This window comes from Aythya ferina, assembly GCF_964211825.1.
Source record: "Aythya ferina genome assembly, chromosome: 4".
Lineage (NCBI taxonomy): Eukaryota > Metazoa > Chordata > Aves > Anseriformes > Anatidae > Aythya > Aythya ferina.
In genome coordinates this window covers 63,664,286-63,690,666 of record NC_140300.1, presented here as the reverse complement: position 1 = coordinate 63,690,666, position 26,381 = coordinate 63,664,286, and the positions used below count along the sequence as shown (strand labels likewise).

At 42.2% G+C, this 26,381-nt stretch overlaps 1 long non-coding RNA gene across 3 annotated transcripts in view; it reads left to right on the top strand.

Annotated features, from left to right (window-relative positions):
• LOC311436254 overlaps window positions 1-26,381 on the top strand; it is a 237,430-nt gene that overhangs the window by 120,615 nt on the left and 90,434 nt on the right. For 2 of the 3 annotated variants that reach the window (XR_014692692.1, XR_014692694.1), the window contains exon 4: window positions 24,742-24,808. This is a non-coding gene — a long non-coding RNA (uncharacterized lncRNA). Of the gene's footprint in view, window positions 1-170; window positions 427-2,408; window positions 2,536-24,741; window positions 24,809-26,381 lie in introns of those variants that run through there. The other variant, XR_014692695.1, reaches the window with a different exon arrangement.

Sequence of the window (26,381 nt, the reverse complement as noted above, 5' to 3'; positions counted from 1 at the left end):
TGTCTTCGCCTGTAAAAATGGGGGTGATGCTGGTGAAGAAGGCACGTAAGGTCTGTAGTACTCACGCACACCTGATCTGCTCGTTCTTTCAAGGTTTAATGGTTTCAGGTGAAAAAGTTTAGCAAAGAACTCCCAGATAAAGAAATAGTGCAGAGTGTGGGCCCCTGCTCTTTTTAACTACCCCAGCCAGTTTCCTGAGACCCTGGTTGTTCCATCAGCTCTGTTTTTCTCTTAAGCATACAAGGCCTACTGGAGGGGACCAGAAAGCCACCAGGCCTGTGAAGCTGCGTTAGATCAAGCTCCCTTTCTGGGAAGAAAATGTCAGCTTTTGCAAGATGAATCACTGCTTTCTCTGCGCTCAGCAGTGGGACATGTAATAAGTGATGAGAGAGCTGATGAGAGCACACATGCTGTCCCGTGACGCTGGTAAGTGGTCAGAGGAGCTTTGCTGGTGATTTGCAGTCAGCATGGTGTTAAAGGAAACCATGAACTGGACAAAGGCGTGGGTGCTTGCTTTACATCATCATACTATTCTACCCTCCACTCATAAGGGCTCTAATTATACCAAAAAAAAAAAAAGGTAAATAGCGTTTATATTTTCTACTCACAGTGCAAAGCAGGATTGCTGTTGCGCTGTTGAGATTTCTCAGGTCTAACTATAGATATTTATTTTATGGGGAAGAAAAAGATGATTAACTTAGTCAACGAAGAGGGAGCCTCCATGCAGACAGCCTTTTGTGCCAGCCTGCAGTGAGGAATGAATAGGGTGTCTGTATGTCTCAGGGTTTGCATGACATATCTCTTTAAAACCTTTCAAGTTTTAAAGACCCTACATTAAAAAGTATTTGAAAGTTATGAAATGTCATCACGTGTCGCTGAATTTATTTTATTTTCATGCAAGTTTAAAAGTTCACAGATGTTCTAGTCACTTCAGCTTTTGTCCTGTGTCTTGCTGTGGCAGCCATGCAATTTTCTTTATTTCTTTTCAGTTCTTTGGTTACACGTGTGACAAAACAGTCCTAAAATGTGACACTGTCCATCAGTCGAACTCACCTCTTTTGGGTTTGCTAAACCTGGTTGTTGGTGTTGAGTGACTTGCAAATGCTAAAAACAGTGATTTTTATTTATTTTTTTCCTGAAGTTCTCCTTCCTCTGGTGCAAATTCATGGCTCTTGTGGTTCCTTTTGAGCACGGCATATTTATCGAGGTCCCTTTTATTTCCTTTTGCATTGCACAGAGTACTGCAGCTTTAAATTGCGCTATCACAGGTGGCAGCTGGACCTGATTCAATTCTAAGTGACTGTAAATAAACCTCCATATTTCAATACAGTAAAAATTGTATTACTATTTTTGCTCAAATAGGCAAGGCAACAGCCACGTTTATTTATCACAGTGCAAAGATACCTCTACAAATTCACAGCTTTTCCTCTGTAGCACAGGTGCTTTCACCCAGTTGCCCTAATTCAGTCTCTGAGTCCTTCTGTGCCAGAGCAGAGTGTGCAAGTCACCCAACCTCAGCTCCTACAAGTGTGGCATCTATTCTAAGCTAGGTGTCGTGGCTTCAGTGTTTTGTAGAGGTCATCATACCTTGTGGGCCTGTATCTACAGAGAATAGGCCTGGACAGCAAGCTTGGAAAACAGGTCAGATTTCTCTCCAGCAGCTTTAGCAGATAGGATAGGATCCATCTCCCCGTATCTTCATTTTGATGGTACACAGGTGAGTTCCAGTTCAGACATAGACTATTATTAAGAAAAAATCTACTGAATGAAAGAGGCTGGGACTGTTCAGGAACTGTTATTATACGGGTATTATACTTCAGTGCAAGGTTTTGGATCGCCCTGGGACCTTGCAAGATTTGGCTTTTAAAGAAAACTTTATGTACAAGGAGGCTGTCACTTCATGTATCAGTCAGAGGTAAGTGGGTTGTGCTGATGCAATGGGAAACAACACATGAGAGGGACACTTGTAGCAAAGCCTGAAAATACGCGTGATCTCCCTGTCCAGAAAGAAAAAGGAAATGTAATCCAGAACAAACCATTAAAACAGTGACCAGGGGTATTCTTGGATCCAACTGCAACCTCAGCTTCAAGGGGCAGCAGAGATCTGGTGGTTTTATTTGCAAAGGTTCCACTGGAGTGGAAGTGGTGAGCATGTGACAAAGCCAAGAGCAGGAAACTGCGGGACTTGAAACTTTAATAAGCCCTAAGGCTTTCTGCAGAGTTTTTTTGCTTCTTCTGGATCCCAGGGGCAGCTACTTGCCTGTCCAGGTATTGAATAAAGATGTGCTCAACGAGTCCAGTGGCAGAAACTGCCTGCCTTCTCCCACATGCTGTTACTGTGGGGAGATGCTTGCTGGTAAACTCTTTTGCACTGAATGCAAGGCTTATGTTGTGTGTTCTCTATTTAGACACACATCTCTGGCATTTTTATGTCCCATGGCTGGAGGAGCTGCTCTTTTAAACCTTCCTGAGCTGCAGCCTAGCACTATCCCTGGTGTAGGACCTGAGAGTAGGAGCCAGCTTTTGGGAGAGCAGGTAGGTGGTAAATCCAGCCAACAGCTGTGACAAAACTGTACAGTAGCATAATTATAATAATGCTTTAAAATATTCCTGTATCACTTACATGGATTTTTTTCATCTTACGCTTTGAAAATAACCTCTGATCATCTGTGGAAATGCATCCAGCATCTAAATGGAATCTACATGTTTCCCTTGGACATAGAGTTTTGGCTAGAGCTTTCTAAAGAAAAATGAAAATCAGACAAAAGACCCTTATCCTTTGATAATGGTTCTGTTTCAGTGATGTCTTTTAATTATGCTTGCTGGCTGTGTAAACTTAATTGCATTAGAGGCTGCTAATTATCTGATTAGGAAATGCTTGGCTGTAATGGCTTATTTTAATGAATTGACTATGTATGCACGTGATTTTTAGTTGTTTAGCTGTTAGCTCAAATTGTTAAACTCTTTAAGATGCTTTGTCTTTTTTTTTTTTTTTTTTATCTAGTATATGAAACATGAACACATCTGTCTTGGTCTTGAGTGGTTTTTGCCTACCTGTAAATAACCATATTTCTGTCGCTCATGCTTGTTTGGGTCACCCTCCCAACCTTCTTCCCAGCCCCCAAAACTGCCTCTAAGACATCCATTAGGTCATGAGACTTCATAGTTAGAAGCTGAATTCTGTATAGATAATCCAGAGAAGGACACAGTGGGGTATTCTGCTTCTCTGAACTGCCTGAGATAGCGTCAGGTTTGCCAGAAATTGCTTGAGAAAGGAAGATGGCACAGAGCTAGCATCTTCTGGCTAATGAATTCCAGAGGATTTGGTCCTTCAGGTTATCTTACACGTCTGGATTTTTTGGCTGAATGAGGGCTCTTATCTCCAGCCTAGGGGTCATGGCCAAGTGATATCATGAGAATAAGAAGCAGGGGTGTGAGCCTGATGAATCTCATTTCTCCAGCTGCTTATGTTAGTTCTTGGGAACACAGCAAATTATAAATCTGTAAGTAGAGTCATGCCCAGGAACATTTCTGAACAACTGTCCAAGCTAAAGTAAGGCATTTGTTCCGTGGTTTCAATTGATTTTCAAGGAGTAATGTCTTAAAACACTTCTTGCCCTTTTGAACACTTGCTGAGTGCCAGGGGGATTTTGGAGTCATTGCAGAAATGATGATAAAGGAGATGAGATTAAATGAAAGAAGTTCAAGATGTTTAAAACTCCCCTATTCGTTTAACCTTTCCAAAGTGGCATATGAGCTACCCATATGGTTTTGAAGTTATGGAAAACAAACAAAACCAACAAAACAAATAAAAAGGCACTTTGGCATAGACTGAGAATTTTTATCTATGCCTTACTTAGGGTAACTCTCCAGCTAGATTTTTCCATGTCGGTAATGCTGAAGGAAACGTGTGCTCTGAAAGCGAAATATAATTGCATCATGCAGCAGGTTTTTTGCCTCTGATTAGGAGCCAGGGATAGTATAAAGCCTGAGTGTGCTGCTCAGAAATAACAGCAAAGTAGTGATAGTGTCTCTAAGTTTATCTTAATGTATAGATGCTGAGTAAGCTGTCTGTGAAGAGATAACGTGTGTGTGTTTGTGCAAGTGTGTGAACCTACGTGGACATGCTGGTAACCGAGGCAGGCTGACTTCTCGACCTGTTAGTTCAAGAAAATTTATGTCGGAGCTTTCTGGTTGTGTTTTAGCCTTATTGCCATGCCTGGCTCTCGCAGGGAGTTCTGCCTTCCTTTGCCGTGGACTGCTGTGGACAGATGCATCCCAAGTAGGTTTCTGAATGTTCCCAAAGCCAGGCAGTCCTGCTTATTAACAGGTATCTCCTGGGGGATGAGACAGCTGCCACTGAGTAAGACTTGTATCATGCTGCCACTTCCCTCCAAGATTTCTTAATAGCAGTGCCCAGCACAGGTACTCCTACGTGGCTATTTTGGGTCTGTTTACTCTAAAAGAAGTAATTCCATTTACTTGTCCCTCGTGGTGTCTGACTCTCAGGAGCTGTCTGATGACCAAATGAAACCTCAGACCCATTCATCTGCTTCAGGAATGAAGTGCAAGGTGTGTGAGACAAACCTCAGCTCTCACCTGCCTGGCCTAGAACAGCAACCCCAAACACACAGACAGGATCTAGTGACAAGGGGTTAGGGTGTATATGGAAAGCACCTAGGCTAACGTGAAGTGTTCGATGCAGTGGCTTTGAATTGCTTCTTGTGGCAGAGGTCAGGGTCGTTTTGCCTTCAGCAGAGGTATCTCGAGGCTCCTGCTGAGCTTCCGTGAGCACATGTAATTGCAGATCTGGAGCAGGGCTGTGGATACAGCCTGTCCTCCTGTGGAAGGCCACCAGCTGCCTGAGCTGTAGGACGGTGCTGAAGGGGCGAGCTGCACAAGCCTGGAAAGCTGGGGACAGAAAGCAGAGGATGGCAAAGCTAAGAGGGACGAGAAATACGGCTAGAAGGAAGGGGTTAAGGTAAGAGCCACTGCTCAGTCTTCTGTCTTGCAGAGAGCAATTAGGAACTCGAAAGCAAGCCTCTGTCCTGCTGTAGTCTCAGCTCTTGCTGCCAAGTGTTGCAAGTAAAGGCAGGCACTGCCACTTTGCATTTAATTGCTGTTTGGTAGATAAAGCTTTAACTTTTTTTTTTTTTTTTTTTTCCCTTGTTGCCACCTCCAGTGTCTGCAGGTGGAAGAGGCAGAAGAGATTGCTTCAGAAGCCCCTAACATGACAGCCCTGCAGAGCTGGTGATAAGAATTAATCTCAGGCATTTCTCTTTCTTCTGCTGCTGGTGGTTGAGAGTGTAGGTGGAAAGGTCTGTGGAGATGCTCTGAGACTAGTTCTGTCTTTTGTTTGTTTCATTTGGGGTTTGTTGTTGCTGCTGTTACTATTTATGCTCTTGTTTCCCTAAAGGATTAGTGTGGATATTAAATGTGTAATGGCAGAACGAATATGAATGGAGGGGGAAGGAGTTGTCTTGGAGTTAATTCTTTTAGGGGGAAAAAGAAAAAATATTTTGATGGTTCGTTGTGGTTTTGCTCTTGGATGTTTTTCAAGGTAATGGTGCGGTCTATAGTACCAGGTAATGCAGTCCCTTAAAAGGGTGTTTCTTCCTAATCAAAACAAAGCTTTCTTGAGTGTTTTACCAGGATTGCAGATTGTGCAATATAAGCACGTAACGGTAACTAAGTATAGATCCTCACCGTGCTGAAGGTAGCCAGCAGATTTTAATTTGCTCTGTGGATTTGCATGGCTGTGTTGGATATTACTTCCATCTTCAGAGATGCAGTTATTATGACTGTTCCCCTCCCCAGTATCTGATAACGTTAATGCCAAGATTAACTTTCTCTTTTCCTTCCATACAAAAAAGAGATTGGTGTAATAAAAAGCAAATTAATATAGCCTGCTAAGTGGGAATAGCCAGCTATAAATATCCAAAGCATTTCCTGTTAATTACAGTTTTGAGACTTGACTTGCAATTTTCTGGTTTTCCTTTTAAAATATTAAAAAAAATGACAGTGATGGGCTGAAGAAAAACCTTAAGAGAACGACTGCTACTTTTCATTAATTTAAGGCGCATTTTCTTCAGTAAAAGGTTTTCAGAGTTGAAAGGCTCAGGAACTCCGATTCCATGGAAGCCTGTGCTATCTGGCCTCCCACAATGATGAGGTGTAGGTGAAAAACCTGCCTGAGATGTGTTTGTAAGAGTGCAGTAATAGCCACTGCAAAGATGGTAGTTTTGGATCAAACAGATCATCGGCAGATGTCAAAAATACAATTAATCGTGTAGAAATAGATCGGAAATTTGAATGGTATGAAAACTGTATATCTAATTTGTTCCCAGAGGATGTATTTAAGTATAGCTCCATTGACTTTAATAGTTACTTGACACTTCAGAGTAGAGTCAGTGAGAGGAAAATTGAACCCAATTTCCTTAGAGTAAGCAACTGCCAGAGAATTTATGAATCAGTATTTTTTTCAGATTTCAGTTATGAAATTGTAATTCCACATTATCTGTCTCAAACATAACTCTATACAAAGAGCTATTTGCACTTCTTTTTGATTTTATGGTCAAAGTTTCTGAATGAAAAGGCAAGGTGTTTAGTGTTAAAATCAGTGAAATACAAGGTTGAAGCCCTTCTAAATCGTCACACTGCTGGCTGAAATACCCAGGATGGCTTTGAGTGCTTCAAAATGGGGTGAGGTTGGCACAGCCAGCAGTTCAGTCTGGCAATACAGACTCCAAGCTGATAATCTTGCCTTGCTAGCTGGCAGGGGCCTGAGGACAGAAGGTAGGGGGAAATTTGTAAACTTGTTCTGAAGTGCAAAAGGCTTCCTGGCACCCAGCTTCCAAAAAATTTCTCTGAACGTCAATCTCTGCATTCCGTCTCAATGTAATGTGAAAGAGTGAGACTGCAGCAGCACTGCACTGGGCTGCTATTCCTGTCACCCAGGAGAGTGGCTAACCTGCTTGTCATGGCAGCCATTTGTCCTTGTGGTGCTGCTGATGTTTACCACATGAAGATCGTTCAGGAGTAGAGTTTGTCTCAAGTTCTACACGGAAGAGCTGGTTGTTATCATTTCAGTACTGTTGTCATTGAAGTGGAGGTAACTTCAGTTTGAGATAACTCTAGATCCGTGAGAGGAAGGGGAGGTCAGTCTTCTCACTGTTTAATTGTCTGTCATCACGTAGAGATAGATGTCATGCGGGCACTTGAGCTCCAGGAAACGCATGCTCTCTATATGAACCAAATGCAACTGTGTTAAGCATCGTGACTTCAAATCTTGGATTGTGAGAAGTCTCCATAATCCTGGGTATTTATACAGCTGGAGCACTATACTGCTGGAGCTCTGTCTTCACTTCTGATGTGGGAGAGCAGGAGGAGGCTCAGACTGCTTATCGGTTTCTGCCTTGGTCAATGTCCATTTCTGCTTTGCTGAATAACTGAAAACTAACATTTAACTGCCCTGGAGCTAAATACTTTTTTTAGCCCACTTTTATTTATTTATTCTACAGTACCTATCAAGATGCTGTATTTTAAAATATCTTGAAGTACAGTGCAGTAAGCAAGGAATAGTTTTGTGCATAGGAGAAAAAAGGTAGGTCCTTGCTGAAACTGCAGACAGTCTCAGCCTTCTTTGGTTTTAGTTTATTCTAAGATTTGGGTGCACACTCAGATGTCTGTACAAGAATGTAGATTTGATTTCTGTTAAGAAAACTCTATGGAAGTTTTAAGTAAGGTTTCTATTTGGGCTATAACTTTTTTTTTTTTAATCGTATTAATTTGTTTAGGAAAATTACCTAAAACCAACCCCAATTACACAAGTAGAGAAAAATTTCTAGTTCCCTATGCATATAACGATTGGAAACTGCTCTGTCTGTTGCTGTAAGTTCCTTAAGAAACATGAAGGCAGAGAGAAATTACACTTCAGTAAACCTTTCAACAAGATTTCAAGCCTGAAGCCTTTTAAGAAAACAGGGCATTTACAGCGTATGAGAGTTGCATATGCAGCCATTCATTTAGCCATGCAAAGAGAACTCCTAAAAGGTAGAAAACTGGCACAGGACTCCGTGATCTGTTTTCACAGTAGTAAAAGATCACCAATGGACTTCCAGAGGGGAAGTGCTGGGATCAATGCTGATTCATTCATATTCATCTATTCATTCTTAGTATATACATAAATGAGCTGGAAATGGTGTGAATTGCTATTAGGGATGTGCATTAGTACTATCAGAAAATGTTACTCTTAACAGCAAAGATGAAGGCTGCCTGAAAAATTATGAAAGGACCTTATGAGACTCTGGAAAAGCCATTAGCCTCTGGGAATATTAGGAATATTAAAATTAGAATAGAAGAGAATATAAAACACATCATCATGGTGCTGTAAGAGGCTGAGGCCTGCTTGTATCTTGAAAACGTGTGACTCTGGTCTCCTCATCTCAAAAAGGATGAGTGTGGAAAAGACTCAGAGAACAGTAGCAACCCAGCAGAGGTGTGGAGTGCCTTCCACAATGCCTCTTCTCTGGGAAGAAGACAACCTTGAGCAAGTATGATGGAGGTTAAAAACACTGAATGATAAGGCAAGGATCATAAATTAAGTATTCCTTCAATACCAGAACTGTGGGCCAGATTCCAAAGAAACAAAACTATTCTTCATGTGAAGTTTAATTTCACAGTAGAAGTCTTTGTAACAGCCTGTCATGAATGCTAAAAATGTCCTGATTTCTGTGAAACACTGGATGATGAGTACATGCAAGGGGTAAATGGTTGCCCAGAGTCCTGGGGATGTTCTTCAGAGGTGAAAGTACCAAATACAGTGGATCAGTTCTTACCCGATTCCCTAGGCATCTGCTTTTGGTAGCCGTCAATGAAAGGATACTGGCTCAGGTGGACCTTTGGCCTGACCCAGTGTGCTACCCTTATGTTCTGAACATAAGAGACCACATGGTCACTCCCGTAGTTATAAATTCTTACCACCTCAGAAACTGAGGGTAAGAAATATAATGTCCATCTTCTTCCTTCTTCTGTCCTCCCCGAATGATAATTACATGGTTTAAAGGCTTCTAGAAAAGGTTGAAGTCTGTACACTGAAGTAACATATAAATAAGCTGGCTAAAAACTTTTAGTGCAAACAGCATGCAATTTAGCAAGGCTTTTCTCACTCAATTGTGATACTCTTTCTTCAGGGTTTCCTTTTGTCTGTTGTAACAGGGGTGTGTATTGATCTCCTCCTTTTACAGGGGAGTTTGATGAAGATCGTTTTACATTGGGAAGCTGAAATCAACTCAAATTGTGGGTAAAAATCATAGAATCATAGAATATCCCAAGTTGGAAGGAAGCCACAAGAATCACTGAGCTCAGCTCCTGGCTCCACACAGGTCTACCCCAAAATTCAGAGCTATGACTAAGAGCACAGTCCCAACGCTCCTTAAACTCCCACAGGCTCGGTGCCGTGACTGCGTCCCTGGGGAGCCTGTTGCAGTGCGCGACAGCCCTCTCAGTGAAGAACCTCTTCCTGCTGTCCAGCCTGACCCTCCCCTGTCACAGCCTGACCCCATGCCCTCGGGTCCTGTCACTGGATAGCACTACAGAGAACAGATCGGCGCCTGCCCCTCCACTGCCCCTCGTGAGGAAGCTGTAGGCCGCCATGAGGCCTCCCCTCAGCCTCCTCTTTCCAGGCTGAGCAGGCCCAGTGCCCTCAGCCACTCCTCCTACGTCTTCCCCTCTAAGCCCTTCACCATCTTTGCAGCCCTTCTCTGGACACTTTCCAACAGTTTCACATCCTTTTTGTGCTGTGGTGCCCAGAACTGCACACAGGGCTTGAGGTGAGGCTGCACCACCAACTATCAGTGCCGTGCTGGATGCAGCTGCCTGATGATGGGCTGGTTTGGAACAACCTGCTGTGTGCACGCAGTGTAGCCTCGTGCCACGCGGAGATACCAGCCGAGCGCCCTGAGCAGCAGTGGCACAGCAGCGTGCTGGCACTGCTGGCTTCTCAGGAAGCTCAGGAACCTCAGGAAGCTCAACAGAGGCAAATGCAGGGTCCTGCACCTAAAATAAATAGCCATGCCAGCTGCCACCCCCCACTCCACTGCAGCACATGACTGCCCCAAAGGCCATCAGCTCCCATGGGAGGTCTCTGTGAAGGTGCACAGCTCTTCCACGTCAAGGTAAGCCAGTGGGTGCTTTATTCGGGGGCCCTTAGGCCTAGGGGCTGTGGTGAAGCAGTGTGACCAGGGTGTGCGACATCTCGTCCTTCACTTGTGCTTTGCCTTCATGTTCTGGGGTGGTGGAGGTGTAATTTTTGCTTTTGAAAATTATCCACAAATGACTATGGTGTTTTTAGTCCTCCCTGTTGAAGTGCGTGTATCACTTGCATATGGCTGTGAGCTTGCTGTTCTCGGGCCTGCAGATGTCCCTGGAAGGAGCTGAATAGGTATTTTACACCTCAATTTTGGGGAAAAAATACCGAGGGAAACTTCTCTCCTTATGTCCTCTGGCAGTGAGTCGGAAGAAAACGAGGTGGTAATGGTGACAAAGGGCGGACTCAGATTTTTAGCAACTTAACAAAAGTGACAGTGAATTGTTAGGTTTTAACTTGAACTTCTTTAATTAAAATCTTTAACCTCTGAATCCTGAAGCTCATTTAGAGAACCTAATGGGGAAAAAGTGAAGTAAAAATGTCTCTCATTTTGAGAAGGCACCAGAAATTGGAGTTTGGGTAAAATTCTTCCTCCTGCTATCGAAGCTGGTTTTATTTGGCGAACGGGCCAGAGCAGAGGCCTTCAGGGATAACCTGAAATGTGTTTTAGACATGAAATGCACAGAGAAGACCCTATATACCTTCTCTGAATACTTTGATGCCATTATGACAACCTTCCTATCTGATTTTGTTTATGATTACATCAAAATTACTGTCCTGGTAAAATACACTATAAACTTTAATTGAATTCTGCTAAGCTCGCCACACTGTCAAAGGCAGGAGGAGGCTGTCACAGCTTTTTATGTGCAATCTAATTACTCGCTTCTATTTCCTGAACGCTGTTAAAAACTTTGTAGATGTTAAGAGAAAGCCCAGAACAATAGAACCTGCCCACGTTGTGGACTCATCTTAAGCACCTTGCATATAAATTTTTCCATGAAGCATGGTGTCTTTACATCTTTCACCTGAAAGTGTCCACATATCTTCTCGCCTTGCCAACAACAACGTACAACTATGAGAGTTTATGAAAATGCATGAGTGCTACCTGAAACGGGAATCCCTGTGGATCATACCTGGTTCAAAAATACCTACCTGGTCCAGGCAATGGAAAATGCCACAAGCTGCTAAAGAATACAAGCCAACTAATAATGTTTTGTGTTCTGAGCAGAGGAGAACACCAAATTTTGCAGGTTGTTTCACCTTGAGTGTGCAACCAAGAGTGTGCAGTGAAGGAGAAGGGAAAACTAGCGAGCTTCTGTTGAACCAAAAAGAGGGAGTGTTTCTGTCTGGCAGAAAAGTCAGCCCTTGAGGCTTGATATTAGGTAACTCAGGTCTCTCCAGGAGATTACAGTGGCTGCAGTGGTTTCCCAGTAAAGCAGGCCTTGTAAGCTACCGTGAAGGAAGGAGTGGACGGCTCCACAAATTTGTGGTACGTGAACTGAAGGTGTCAGATTACTGGTCACCTGCTCAGAGCATCCTGTAGGCCTCTTCATAGGAATTGCTGAAAAATGAGTGCTTTAATTTTGGATGAATGCATTTGAGGAGTCGCCAATTGCAAAAGACTTGAAAGAAAAAAAAATAAACAAAAAACAAACTGTTATCAAGTAAGTTGTGAAGAAGGATCCATCTTGCAGAAGTGCAATGTAGTTTGTTAAAGTGGCTACCAAAAGTAAAGTAGGTGTTTTTCTTGCTTAAATTAGCAAACTGAAATGAATACCTAGCTATTGCAAATACATTTTTTGGCTCTGAGAAAGAGACAAGATCTTATTTCAAATGAAACATTTATTCATGGCAAATTTATTTGCAGGAAATTATTTCATTTGTATTTTATGATGTAGAATCATAATAGGATTTTTCAGGTAATGTTGATCTTGGACAATCCTGTGCTCTGGTCAGTGATCTTACCTCTTGAAATGGCCCTAGCTAATTCATCATTCATATGGATGCAGTTCAGATTCATCCTTTATTTCTCAATCTCATCTCAGTTGTCACCTCTTTATGCAGTTCTTCTTTGAAGTTTAGGGGAAAAAAAATACAGGTAAACCAACTGCAGGAGTGATTTTTTTTCTACTTTGATTCTGAAAATTCTTTCTTTGGGTTTCTAAACCATTTTCTGTCTGCATAAGCTGCTGGGACTTTGCTCTTGCTTGTATTCAGTGGAGTAGCAGTCCATCTGATTCCAGAAATCTCTGCAATCTGTAGCGTCTAGTTTAATAATGCAGCATAAATAATTACCAACTTGCTCTGCATAATTGATATTTCCCTTGTTTCCATTGCAGCTTCCTGATTACATTGACAAAATCATACTTCTACTTTCTCACCTTTTAAGTTCTTACCTTGGAAACTGAGTACATCTGCTTCGTTAACTCAGTGTAGGTGACAGCAGGCATGGGCCATGGCCCTTAGTGCCCTGATTACCGGGAGGTAATACAGACAGTTTCTCATTAACATGAATATAATCAGTTTATTGTGGTAGGGTCTGGAGTCTGCAATGAAACAGGGCTCCCTTGTTTTAAAAAGAAGAGCAACCTCAGAGAGCAAAACAACTGAAAAATACAAAAAATGGACTTGGATGGGGAGATCTGCCATTAGTGACGTTTAGATAATTGCTGAGTTCCCCTTGGTGCAGTGTTATTTTTCCAGGCCAGTCCTTCCCAATATTGATTGTTGTTGTTGTTGGTTGTTTGTTTATTAAACCAAAGATCTGCCTAACATCTCTTTGTAATCTCCATCCCTGTATTGTTAAACTAGCTTTAGATTAGAACTGAGTGAAGACTTAAGTTGACATTTAAAATTTTTGCCTCCTTTTTTTTGTTTGTTTTTGTTTTGTTTTGTTTCTTTTTCCCGTCATTCACTTTTATTTTGTGAATGATTTTGTTGTGTGCTCTGTTCAAATCCTATGATACAGCTGACTGATGGTCAGGAGCTTGATCTTCTAGTCTGCCCTGCATTTCATATAGTGAACCTTCTTTGGTGGGACAAGCTAAGTCTTATTCCCTGTCTCTTTACAAGAGTCCTCTAGGGAGTTTAACTTTTTTCCTTCAAAACCTACTTATTGGGACACTCTTCCTACAGGCTCATAAATAAATTACAAATAAATTATGGAACGCCTTTGAGTATGGGAACCATTTCCGTTCCCAACTGGTCTATAATCCCATTTGAAAGGAGCTGACTTTCCCATTTTGCTACCCCTGCGTCCACATTTTGGGATGAAAGTTTCTGTCTTGAGATAGTTAAATGTGTGAGTGTAATTGATACAGCCATGTGGAGTGATGAATATGTGCTGCAAGTGATTGGCTTTGATTCTGACAGGACATGAATGTAGTTATCACATGTTATCGCAGAGATAACGTGACTTGCTTGAGCCTTCCCAGGTCTTCAGTGCTAAGGAAAGCTAAATATGCTAACAAGTATTGGGCAGTTGTCCTATAGATTGCTTGGTGAAAGGTAGGCTCAACTCTCCATGTTCGAATGATTCTACAGTCAAAATGACCAACCCTGCAAGAGGAAAAGAGAAGTATTTTCTCTGCAGTCATCTCTACCCGTATCTTAGTGTGCTAAAGGTAATCCTCCTAAATCTTAAAGGACATGCAGATAATTGCACCCTGTTTAATTTTCGTAGAGGTATTATGGACTTGGTCCTGGAAGTAAGCCCTGGTTAGGACTTAGCAAAACTCTTGGTTGTCTACAGTCCCCGTGCTCCCCAAAGAGGTGGCTTCTTACTTTGAGTTACACACGTTTTTTCAGCAGGACCCTGTTTTATTTGTGTCTTGCGAAGTCAAGTACTGCACTGTTGCTGACCACGCTTTTGTTGTGCAGCTTCGCAAACATGCTTGGATTTGACCCTGGAGAGACATTTCTGAGGGTAAGGAAGTACAGCTGCAAAAAAGTGATTTGTATTCTGTGTTGTGTTCCCACTCAAGGGAGGAAGCCTGGCACAAGGTAGCCTGTGATGCCTCATGTAAGGCAAGGAGATCAGTCGCTTGGCTGTGACAGATGCAGACAGAGCAAATGGTGAAACTGGGATAGAGAGGGGACAGAAAATGAGGGGTAGCAAACAATGAATGTTTGGGAAGTGCAGTTGCTTCCCTGACGACTTCTCTCCAGCTCCTAAACAGATAATGTCTCTTTTCCTGAATGTTCCTAAGAATATGAAGTGGCCATTACGTATTATACACCAGCCATCAGAGCTGGATGCTGATATGGAGAAGAGAATTATGTGCTTCAGCTGGAGACCAGCAGAACTGTACAATTCTACTTTCTCTATTCTGTCTGAAAAGGTGTAGAGGGGAGAACTGTACAGTGAAAAGGCAGGCGGATAAACCAAGTGTTTGAAGTTCCTTTTTATTTTGCTATAGAATAGAATCATAGAATAAACTGAGTTGGAAGGGACCCACGAGAACCACTGAGTCCAACTCCTGCCTCCAAACATGACCACCGCAAAACCAAACCCTATGCAGGACAGCCCAGTCCAAATGCTTCTTGAGCTCAGGCAGGTTTGGTGCAGTGACCATTTCCCTGAGGAGCCTGTCCCAGTGCCCGACCACCCTCTCAGTGAAGAACCTCTTCCTAACATCCAGCCTGACCCTCCCCGTCACAGCTTCTGTATGTGAACAGAATTTCACATACAGGGGCTTTATTTAGGGTATTTTAGTTTTTTTTTTTTTGTTATTATTATAATGAAGTATATGCTGTTTGTGTTATAAAAGGAAGCCAAGGGGATGTGCTTTACATTTGCATGGCAGGGAGATGGGTTGTGATTCCTTGCATTCCTAGGCTCTAAGCGCAGAGAAGGGGTTTGTTACCTCCCAGAGGTGTTTTACATCTTGTTGCAGGAGATTCCGTTGCCTGAAAGAACAACCATCAGCCTTGGTGCACGCTCCATTCCCATGGAGCTATGCTTGACCTCCCTGGTTGCACTCCAGCTCAAAGCTCGCTGTTGTTTAAATCCGTTTGGGATGAGGCAGAGATGGATAAACGGCCTTCTCTTGTAACTCAGGAAATACAAAGCTTAGGAATATTAGCAAGCAAATGCACGTTAATTTTCCTTATTTATTCACACAGCTACCTGCCCAAAGCAACACATCGCCTGAATTCTAACTTTTTTTTTTTCATGAAGCTGTAGGTTCACAAGATGCACACATCTGGCTCGCAAGCTGACACAATACCTGTGCTTCTGCCACTCTGGATGTCTTGTATTACTGGTTGATCTCCCTCCTGGGCTGAGCTTGCTTTGCTCACTTCCATTTCCCACCGTGAACTTGCTGTGGTGCTAGTTTCCATCAGCTGGTCCAAAGAGCTTGCCCTCCTAAAAGACCCCAGCAGAGAAATGTCCGTGTGCTCTGCACCTTCCAGCTGCTGTGACACAGCCCTGAGACTAAAATTGTCCTGGCAGCTGTGCTTGCAAACCCCAAACCCACACACCCAACCAGGCAGCTGTCTCAGCTGCTTACCTGTACCTCACGCCATGGATACGTGCGTGCTGCCAGCCTGAGTTACAGCAGAATATCACAGGCTGTCTTTTCCAACATCAGAGCATTCAGTCTTGAATTTTCTTCAGTGGGGGATGTCGTGGTTTAACCCGGCTGGCAGCTAAACACCACGCAGCCGTTCGCTCACCCTCCCCCCTCCCTCTCTGGGACGGGGGAGAGAAATGGAAAGTGAAGCCCGTGAGTTGAGATAAAGACAGTTTAATAAGACAGGAAAATAATAATAATAATAATAATAATAATAATAATAATAATAATAATAATAATAATACAATGATGATAATAGTACTACTACTAATAATATGTACAAACAAGTGATGCACAATGCAATTGCTCACCACCCGCTGACCGATGCCCAGCCTAACCCCGAGCAGTCCGGCCCCCTCCCCCCGGCTAGCCACCCCTATATATTGTTTAGCATGACGTCAGATGGTATGGAATACCCCTTTGGCTAGTTTGGGTCACCTGTCCTGGGTCTGTCCCCTCCCAGCTCTTACTGCACCCCCCAGCCTGCCCGTTGGCAGGACAGAGCAAAGGCTGAGATGTCCTTGGCTTAGTATAAGCACTGCTCTGCAACAATTAAAGCATCGGGGTGTTATCAGCACTCTTCTCATTCTAAGCCAAAACACAGCATTCCACCAGCTACTAGGAAGAAAATTAATTCTGTGCTAACTGAAACCAGGACAGGGGAACAAAAAAGTGTCTGAGCGTGAAGCGTGAGCTCAAGCTGTCTGTTGTTCGAAGGTCTGTGTTGTGGCATTGATTTTTTTGGGTGCTAGGTATCTTAGCCTCTAAAAGAAACCCTGTTGTGAAAATGATATAAAGGAAGCATAGAAATGTATGTGTTTTTCCTTTAGTTCTCTATTTGCTTACATTTAATATTTGAAGAGAGGGAACAGTTTTGATGCCAGATGCATGAAGAGAAAATACCTAAATTTGGGTCACATAAGCACCAAGCAGGTTTGTTTCACTTTTGAGGTCAGGTATCAAGACAAACACAAAGAAATACTGTAAGAAATATGTGCAAAGTCCTTGTTGATTAACAGCAAAAAATGTTATCCTGAAACACAGATGAGATACTTTCCACTACCTGTCTTTAGAAGGCAGATTTTGCAGGCTGTGCCTCGTGTGCAGGTCTCAGTGTCTCAGATCTCAATTCAGGTCTCCAAAACTTGTCCAAAAAGAAAATTCTGACAATAAATATGATTCAGTGGACTCCTGATTTCTGTCTGTCCTGTGGCCCTATAAGGCTTTTAAACTATTTCCAGCCTTGAAATGATTTGTCTGCTCTTCCTACAGGGTATAAACCTGGATGAGCAGGGTTAAGACACAAAATCAGGAGTAAAGTCTGTCTGTTTTTGCCTAGGACATACACCTTGGACTGTGCTAGAAACTGCAGGAATAAAATAAAATCTAAAAAATAGTAAAAATAATAAATAAAAAAATAAAAGCCTACAGTGACTCAGGTCTAAAAGCTCCAAATATAATTAAAAAATCACTGAAGGGGAATGTTTTACTATATGTATGAGTTATGTTCTGCTGATGCTCGTTCCTTGGGCGTTGTGTTCTAGACAAAGAGTTTCCTTCTTCTCTGGTAGCCCGATACAGCTCTTAGTGTCACCCAGGCACGTCCCTTATGCTTATTTGTGTGCTTTTATCTCTGCCACACAACAGCTGCTAAACCATTTCTTACCCTGGAAAATGGATTAGATGGCCAGATGGGGAAACTGTGATAGCCCAAGGTTTATGTAAATGCTGCAGGAATCCCCGTCACCACCCCGGCCTAGTGACAAAGTTTCATACCAGCACTTCTGCTGCTGCAGAAGGAGGCAGGCCCGTGCTAGCAGGCCTGTCTGCGGTGGGAGATGCAGGTTTAACTCCACGCTCTGGCAGCGATCTCGTTTTAATGTGGGTAAGTCAGCCTGCCTGTGCTTTAGCTCTTTCAGTCGTAGCCTGGGGATACAAGCATCAGGGATCGCACAAGAACCGGGGTAAAGACCACAGGATGCCCTAATACTATGCTAATGGATGCATAAGTACCACAGGCAGCAATAGGCAGCAGTGCAAGGCTCCTGTGTCCCTGGTATGCAGAGTATGCCATCTAAGAAATGTGTTTAATACCTGTAGGAATGGTATTTGTTATCGAACTCACAGTAATTTCTTCTTCATGCTTGTTATTTCACTCAGTAGGTTTAGGGCGAAGGTTACCGGTTGAGTTTAATTGTGATAAATGCACATTGTTTTAGTGAGATGGGCTAATACACTAGTTAGCAGGCTTCACTGACAAGCCCCAAAGGAATGGTTTTAGGGCAGCTTGTAACAATCAAAGGAAGGCTTTTTCCAGGGTCTTGGCCAAGTGTGAACTCATACCATCGTTTCGAAGATGCCAGTTAGAAGTCTGTTGCTTGACTGCCTTTATTCCTTTCTGTTTTGGGGGCTTTTTTCCTCAAACATATCTTTGTTTGGCAGCCTTCCTGAACATACTGTGCTGCCACACTATGAGCGTGTCCATATGCTCTATTTTTAAATAAAGCTCTTAACACAGCTGCTGCTGTCACTGCTATTTGCAGTGGAGCATAGATGCCCAAGCCCTGCTGTGGCTGATGTTACAGAGGCACAGCAAGGATACATCTGCCCTGCCTTTCAGTTATGATCTCAGCAGCTGCAGTAACTTTCCTGCGTGCCTCCGTCCACAGGGACTGAGCATGGTAGGAGGTTGTAGTTCTTTGATCTGCGCTCCCTTTCCCTCAGATCCTTTGACTCACACTCCTTATTAGTCCCTTCTCGTCTTGAATGGTAAGGATGTGTTCTGTGTTGTGATCTCAGAGTCAAAGGTTCACAGAAATCAGGACTGGAAGGAGCTGCAAGAGGTCCTTCCTCCCGTCTCTTTGCACTGAAGTGATGCAGGGCCAGCTGTATTTATTATCCCTTATAGCTGAAAAGAATATAGTAGTCTTGTGTTTTTCTTCTCCTTTTGGAAAGGATAGACATAGATCTTCAGATCTGTAATTGCAAACTTTATCATGTTCTCGTGTTCCTAGATGACTGCGACTGCAGCAGCATTATTGTGAAGTTATTTATGGCAGATGATCCTGAAGACCCCTTAGGTCTAGAGAAGCCCAGAGCAATCTATTCCATTGCTTATCCAGAATACTCGGAGGAAATTTGCTCTCGTAGCTGCTGTAGCGGCTCTTACAACCTTGGTCTTTGCCAGTGGAGACTCACAGCTCATTTTGTGCATATTTTATTTTTAGTTTTTCAAGGCAGGATGGTGATACGTTTGGGGTAATACTCGCTTTCACGGAATGTGATAACTAATTCCAGAAGTAATTGTAGAAAGCAGTTCAGTGTAAGAGAGGAAACTTCAGCGTGAATCACTGCAGCTCTGCCGCTTTGAGTTGGTTATGTTGGCAGGCTGGGCTTGTGTTGGACTCTCTCTATATCTGAAAAATAGTCTTCAATAGTAAGGTATTTTTCCCTAAGTGTGGGTGCAGTGGTTTGATTTTACTAGAGGTTGCCTCCTCATTTGAAAGCTCCTGTTTCCAGCGGGACAGTGTCAGGAATCAGGGCTTGTCTGGGGTAGGAAGTTTTGTCAATGCCATGCTCGCAGCGATGGCTTTGACGTAGGTCACGCTCTCCCCCTGTGTTTTGCCATTTCACAGATTAATGCAGTGCGCTGTGCACAGCACACGGAGGGGCTGTGTATATCATGCTAACAGACAGTGTTTGCAAAAGCTGTAATTCACAGAGGCAGAGCCACAGCAATGAATTAGTGCTTTTGGCATTTGGGAGAGAAAGCCCATTTGAAATCCAGCTGCTTGCCAGCTGTGGCTATTCAGAGCGAATATTACACCGACCGCTTTTTTCGCTCCAACTTTTCATTTAAAAAGTGTAATGAATGATTTTATTGCCATCTTAAAAGTCTATTTATAATCCATTCATCACAAGATGAATGTGTGCATCTCATTCTCGACCTCTCTTTGATACTGTACAAAGCAGTGTTACTTAGTTTAAAGTTTTCTTGGCACAAATGTTAGACATTCACATTTCTTAACAGCTTGACTGACCTTAACTGTTCAATCCTCTACTTCTAAAATGTGAGCTTTAATGGGTATTTAATACATATCTATTTCTTGCTAATTTTTTTTTTTTGTTTCTCTCTACCTCTTCTTTTCACAAGCCTTGTGCTGCAGTATCTGGGGGATGACTTGGAGGCCATGGAGGTTTTTCAGTACAGGCATAACCGTGTTAGTTCATTCTTAAACTGCTGTGTTTTTTGTTTTGTTTTGTTTTTTTTTTTTGTTTGTTTGTTTGTTTGTTTTTTAATACCTAGGTGCCTAAAGGAAGGTATCTGATAGTCATTGCTCTGTTTTAAACCTGCTAGCTCTGGTAGCTAGTAGTGAAAGTACTGAAGGTAGGTAGTGAAGCAGGAGCAGTGCTAGCAGAAGGAACAGCAGAGGCATAAACATCCAAGATGGGCAAGGAAGGGGGGTTAGATCCTTGAAACATGTGTCTGGGCATCACACTCAAATATTTCCTTCTAATTAAGGCCATTTTCTGCCTTGTGTTCGTGTGTTTAGCTGCCCTGCCTCAGCTTTTCCTTTGGAAACTGGGAGATTTGGGTACACGACCACATTGTTCTAAGACACGTTTGTCATCCCCTACTCTTCCATGCTGGCTCTTCTGTCCTACGGTTATTAGAAGAATTGCTTTTCTGCCTTACCCATGTAGAGGAAAAAAACAATCAAGATAATTTCTGGAGGGAAAAAAAAAAAAAAATGCAAGACAGAGATGCCTCACTCCTGCAGCTTGGCAACCTTGCTATGAAGCCAGCCTTGGGACAGAGCAGGAGCTAGACTTTGCTGCTGTAAATCCTCCTTTGGAGGGGCCTCTCTGACATTGCTGCCTCCATCAGAAGCCCAGCCTCCCAACCTGGGAATCTGAAAGGAGGGCTGGAGCAACACCCCCTGGGTGCAGCTGGGCTGCAGAATATTGGAGGCTGCCCTCGCTCCAAGAAAAACAAGCTAGAGGCTGTACAGCCTGGCCGGTGGGAGTTCGTGGCTCGCGATGCTTGCTCCAATTTAGAAAAAAAAAAAAAAAAGAAAAAAAAAAAGGTACTTTTTCATAATTGCCTGCCTAAGCAGGAAGAGAATTGCATCCATACGCAAGCGGTAATTGAAGGGAACAAGAGAAAATGAAGCTGTAGTATTTATGACGGGGGGGGGATGAGGTACGGAAGAGGGATGTTAATCACAGAAAGCCAGGCACGGAGATATGCCTTGTGCAGAGGCGTGTGCTTCTGAAGGCATTGGGTAAGGTTCAAGGCTGACCAGGCAGCTTGAGCCCTTGTTACGCACTGGAAGATCGAGAACAATGTGGCATGTATGCAATTTCCCTCTTGGTTTCTTCATTTCCTTGTATGTAGAGCTGGGTCTGTGCAGAGTCTTGTCTGGTATGCTGTGGCAAGTTCTTCCCTTGCACTGTCAGTTTCTTTCTGATAGCAGAAAGTGAAGCACAATGGCATGTTCTGAGGCACCAAAATACAGAGAAAGCTGCTCATCCTTGCTCTTTTCTTTCCATTCATGACCAGAAGTGTTTACACACCTAGCAGTTATTCTCGTGACCATCAACTGAAAGCACACATCCAGGAACAAAAAAAAGAGTTGGTTCTTAAACAGTGAGGAACATATCTGTCTCTTCTGAGTCCGTGACTTCATTTCTCTAGGGCACATAAGGGCAGGCAGTGTGCCAGCACTGCTCCCCAAATCACCTCACTTCGTTGTGAAACTTCCAGTTGGATCTGGGCTGTGTAAGGTGAGTTGGATGGTTTGTGTTACACCAGCAGTGCAGATGATGGCATCCCTAACTCCCACTGCATCCATCTTATCTCCAGCTTCCTTCTGTACTTGCTTACCGGATGCCACATCTTACTGTTGTGATGAATTCACTGTTACTCTACTTTAAAAAGTTTCGAGCTTTTTAAATGTCCCCGTAACTGTATTCGATAGCCTTCTTTTATCTATTGCTAGCTAAAAAGGAGGAGAAATGGCCTGTGAGAGGTAGCATTAGGGATAAGAAACTGAGAAAGCAAAAGAAAATTACTTGCATATGACTTGCCAGGGAACTAATGGACTGAAAAAAGAAAAAAAAAAACAGGGTGCAAATGCATTTTTTTTAAAGTGTGTGAATACTTCTAATGATACAGACGGCGTCTGCTTTAGTTCCTACTTGTACTGCGTTAGAGGTACAGCAGCAGGAGTCATTAGCTGCCCGAAGAGCTCCTTGCAGAGTTCCCACTCCTTCTGTGGGTCTGCAAGTTCTGCTGTGTCCCTGCTGAATCCGGGCTGCATCCCGCACGTGCTTATGCATGCACCCCGTTGGGTTAGGAACAGGGGAGCTCTTGCTTAAAGCTGAGTGTGCACACCGTTCGGTGGGGCATCCAGACCAGCCTAGAGTAATGTGATACCAATTCTGGGGTTGGTTAAGAAGCAGAAACAAATACTTTTTTAGTATGTCATGCAATGAATCCCAGTTTATATACTGTGTTTCGGAAACACACAGATTACCCTGTATCCAAAGCTGGTTCCCAACATAAATGGTATTTTTTTCTCTCGAATAGAGATTGTCTAATGTTCCTTAGCATCCTTTCAGAAAAACAGAGTTCTGTGTAAAGCCTGAAGCCAGCTTTTGTTTATTTACTATTCTGTATTTCATTTTCTAAAGGGTTTTTCTTGCCCGAGTCTTTCGAAGCTATTACCTGACTTCATGAATTTCCAACTTAGATACGCGTGCAGGTTTGATTTTGAAGGTAATTCTGGGTCTTTGTGGGCTATTTCAAGTGGCTAAAACTGCCCCCTCCTCACAAAGGCAGGCACCTTCATGCAGATTTAATATCTCTTTGATGTTTTTGCCAATGTGCTCTCCCGTACTTAGAAGTCTAGTCACAGAAACTAAGAATAATACTGTTTGGAAGGACCTTTGCACCTTGGAAAGTCTTGCTAGTAATTGTTGTAAAATCACTGTATGAGTTAGGAATATGTTTTTACTTTCTAATATGAAAATCAGACCATGAAATTAATATTCAGACACAGTAGAGTAGTCCTTTTCATTACTTAAATGGGCTTAATTGGAGTTACAGCAATCTTAGATGGCGTACTAGCAGCACTATATAAATTAGGTATGCGTTCCTATGAATAATACAGCCATTATCCAATTCCCCTTCTTCTTAATTTCATTCTCCTTCTTAGAAGAAGTTAAAGCTTTTGTCACCTCCTTAATACGAATGATATTTTGCTCTTAGGAAGGAAATAATGGAACGAGAAATGGTGCCACACCGTAAGACAACAGTGGGAATGTCACTGGGAGCAGTGGTACAAGGCTTTTGTCTTCTGCAGTAATAAGCGCCTTGAATTTTGCCATGGTTTCAGCCTGATGATAAAGTGTAATGTGCCATGACCTGCTACACTTTTAGCAGACAATGGCAAGATTTGGAGTCGGCAGTAAAACCTCGTTGTTGCTTTTTCTCCTCGTGCTCACGTCTACGCTTGTGCTTGTTTTCCTTTATAACTGAGCAAGAAATGTCTGAACGTACTGCTGTCACATGCATCCGTTCAGAAATACTTCCTGCAACACTGACACCGCTCTCGTAATCCTGCATTGACCAAAGGGCTGCTCTCTGCGTGTAGGTGGTGTGCTGGGCGGTGAGTTTGACTCTGTTAGTAGATGAGAGAAAAGGGATGCATCCTTGAGCTCAGCGAACATTTTTGCTCTTGGAAGTTAGTGATTTCACACGTGTTGCTAACCTCCAAATTACCCAGAAGAGTGAGGATCCTGGACAGAGGTGGTCTAAGTGATGCTGTAACTTTCAGATGGAGATGCCACCGAATTAAACTTCCTTGTAGTAGCTGTTTACTCAGTGTTTTTAATAGGTGATGTAGTATCCCTGCACGGAGCAGTACGTGCTTCCTATGGAAAAGGTCCTGTTTTTCAGACTTCAGAAACCCCGCCACAACTTCTGTTTCCTCAAATGAAAATATTCTCCACTTTGTCATCCTTCAGCAAATGTTTGAAAAGACTCTACTAGAATGGGAAATTTCCCTTAAAAACTTCTATTTGTTTGAAAACCACTCTTCAGAAAAAAAAAAATAATAATAATCTGGAAAAAAATGGACAATTTAACTTTTAATTTGCATTTGATATTTTATCCAGCTTCTCAAGAAGCAGTCAAAGCTTTTAGTACCCAAATGAGAATTGGGTTTGCAAAGCTTCTCAGCTTTCACTGGAACTTGAATGTTTCTGACTTTGAATCTTTTGAACATCCTCTCATAACAAAGTTGCTGAATAAGCATATTCTTTCAGCTCAATTCTGGGCTACGTTTTAGGGTCAGAGTTACTTTTTTAATGGCCATTTGAGCCTTCCTGATAGTTTCCATTCTCATAGTTACTCAGAAATGTGCATGAAATGGGAATGGATTTGAATATTTATCTTGCTCCCCTTTCCAATTACTTGCCATGCTTTTTATAGGCTTAATTTTTCCTTCAGTATTTATGATATATTCTTGTCTGACTTCAGTTCTGAGCAGTTGTCGTAACTGAGACTTAATGACGGTTTTTGATGGCGAGTATAGATGCATTCAAATAAAACATTTTATTGTAACATATTCTAAAAACTTACCAGAGGTATTAATTGCACCATTAGTGATTCAAACAGCGAACTGAATTTTTAGTTTGTAGAGCCTTATAATAACAGCCAAGTAAATCATTGATACAAAAACTGTTTGTTAAAGTACCTGAAGTTTCACCTCGTGGCTTAGGAAGCAATATTTGTTTTCTTTCCTCTATTCAGTTGAACTTGTTCACAGATAACCTATCCTATATGCACTTGAAGTTCTCAATTTTGGTAATGAATATTTCTAGAAGTATTTTCTTGATCAGCGAGTTTTTGTGAGCAGTTGATTGCAAGTAATTGGCAATCAAAATGCAAGCTGTGCTGATTCATTTTTATTAGACATATCACTTATAACAAGGTATTGTTTCTCTCCCCAGACAGAGGTTCCATTTCAGAGAAATATTAAAGCAGAAATTTCAAAGGGACTTCAGAGAATGCTTAAAGGTAAGTATGTTCCTAAGCTCTTTACTGTATTCAGACTATAATGAGAATAATTCTTAAAAGCAAGTTTCTGCTATGAATAGTTGTGTTTATGAGTTTTAAAATCCACTTTCTGTCTGTGTTCTCCAATGTTAATTTAAAACTTGCTGCTTCCATTAACATCCCTGCCAGAAAATTCACTTGCCAGAAATAGCTGTAGAGAGGGAGCAGAACAAGAATGTGAATGCAACCACAGCAAATGCTGTTTTTGAATGAATAGTCAGGGGAATAGGAGGTACAATTCCAATCTAATTACAGCCTAAACAATGTATGTCATCCATTGAACTAAAGGATTTAGAATAAAGGCTTTTTTAATGTACATTATCTAGCCACCCAAATATGGAATGAATTTGTTCACTCTTTGGTGTTGTGTTTTTTTTTCACACAATGAGTTATACAAGACAAACGGATGTTTACTGCTCTCAAGATCTTCTCTTTGCCATCAGAACAAAAGATTTTCAAAAGCAGTGGTATTGACTCAAATGTACCTGTGCATATTGGCAGAAATGACCAGCCCCCTCCCTAGTTTTGTCGTGTAATTTAAGGAACAGAATCCACAGCACTCCAAATGATGTTTGTCAAGTAATCTACAGCGTGTCATACAGAGGGGCTCAGGCTTTGTTAGAATCTCATTCCTAGCCAGAGGCTGGAGGTAGAGGGCTTGGTACAGGTAAGGAAAGCTCACTGCATAATCAGAGCCTGAGGAGGTCAAATTTCTTCTGCCACCTGCCAAGAGATAGGCCTGCTGTGCAGCTTGATATGAAAAGGCAAAAACATGTGGTGGACTTTTTTTCTGGACAGGGTAGGATCTGCCCAAGCCTATGTTTAGGTATCTAACCAGGGGATTGGCAGTTTAGGCTATCTCCAGTGATCTTAACAGTATCTTAGCTCACCCAGTAAAGAAATTTCACTTACAATATTTTAAAAGGCTGATATTTTCAACAGTTAAACGTGTGCACACAGGTTCAGTGAACTTTAACATATCTGATGTCAGGCATTTAACTGTATTAGAAATCTAATCTTATTTTGGATGATTTCCTGAGTTAGCACTGGGTACTGAATTTTCATTATCAAATGTCTGGTTATTATTATGTGTGTAATGTATTAACGATGTAATTTTATAATAGCTGAAAATATATTCACAGTGGTGTAGCATTTTACTCGCTGAGTTTGAAATTGTAATCAACAACCTGTTCCTTAATTTAGAAAAAAAGAACCGTATCAAACACAAATATTAACCATTATATCTTTCAGTGATACTTTAATAACAGAAGAGCTGGAAGTGAGTCACTAAAACTATAAAATGGGTATGTGCGTGTCCATCCTTTGCTAAGGAAAAGGGAAGTCTTGCTTACCTGGCAGAAATCAAGGGAAGGATGGTTTCTCCTTATTGTTTTACAGGTGTTTCTGTGCAGTTTGTAAATGCAAATACTTTGAGTATATCAAAATACTGATTTTTGCTTTCTTGTTAGCATTACCTGATGGGAGTACAAGGGTAGATTTTGATTTGATGAGAGACAAACTTTTGAGAGGTCTT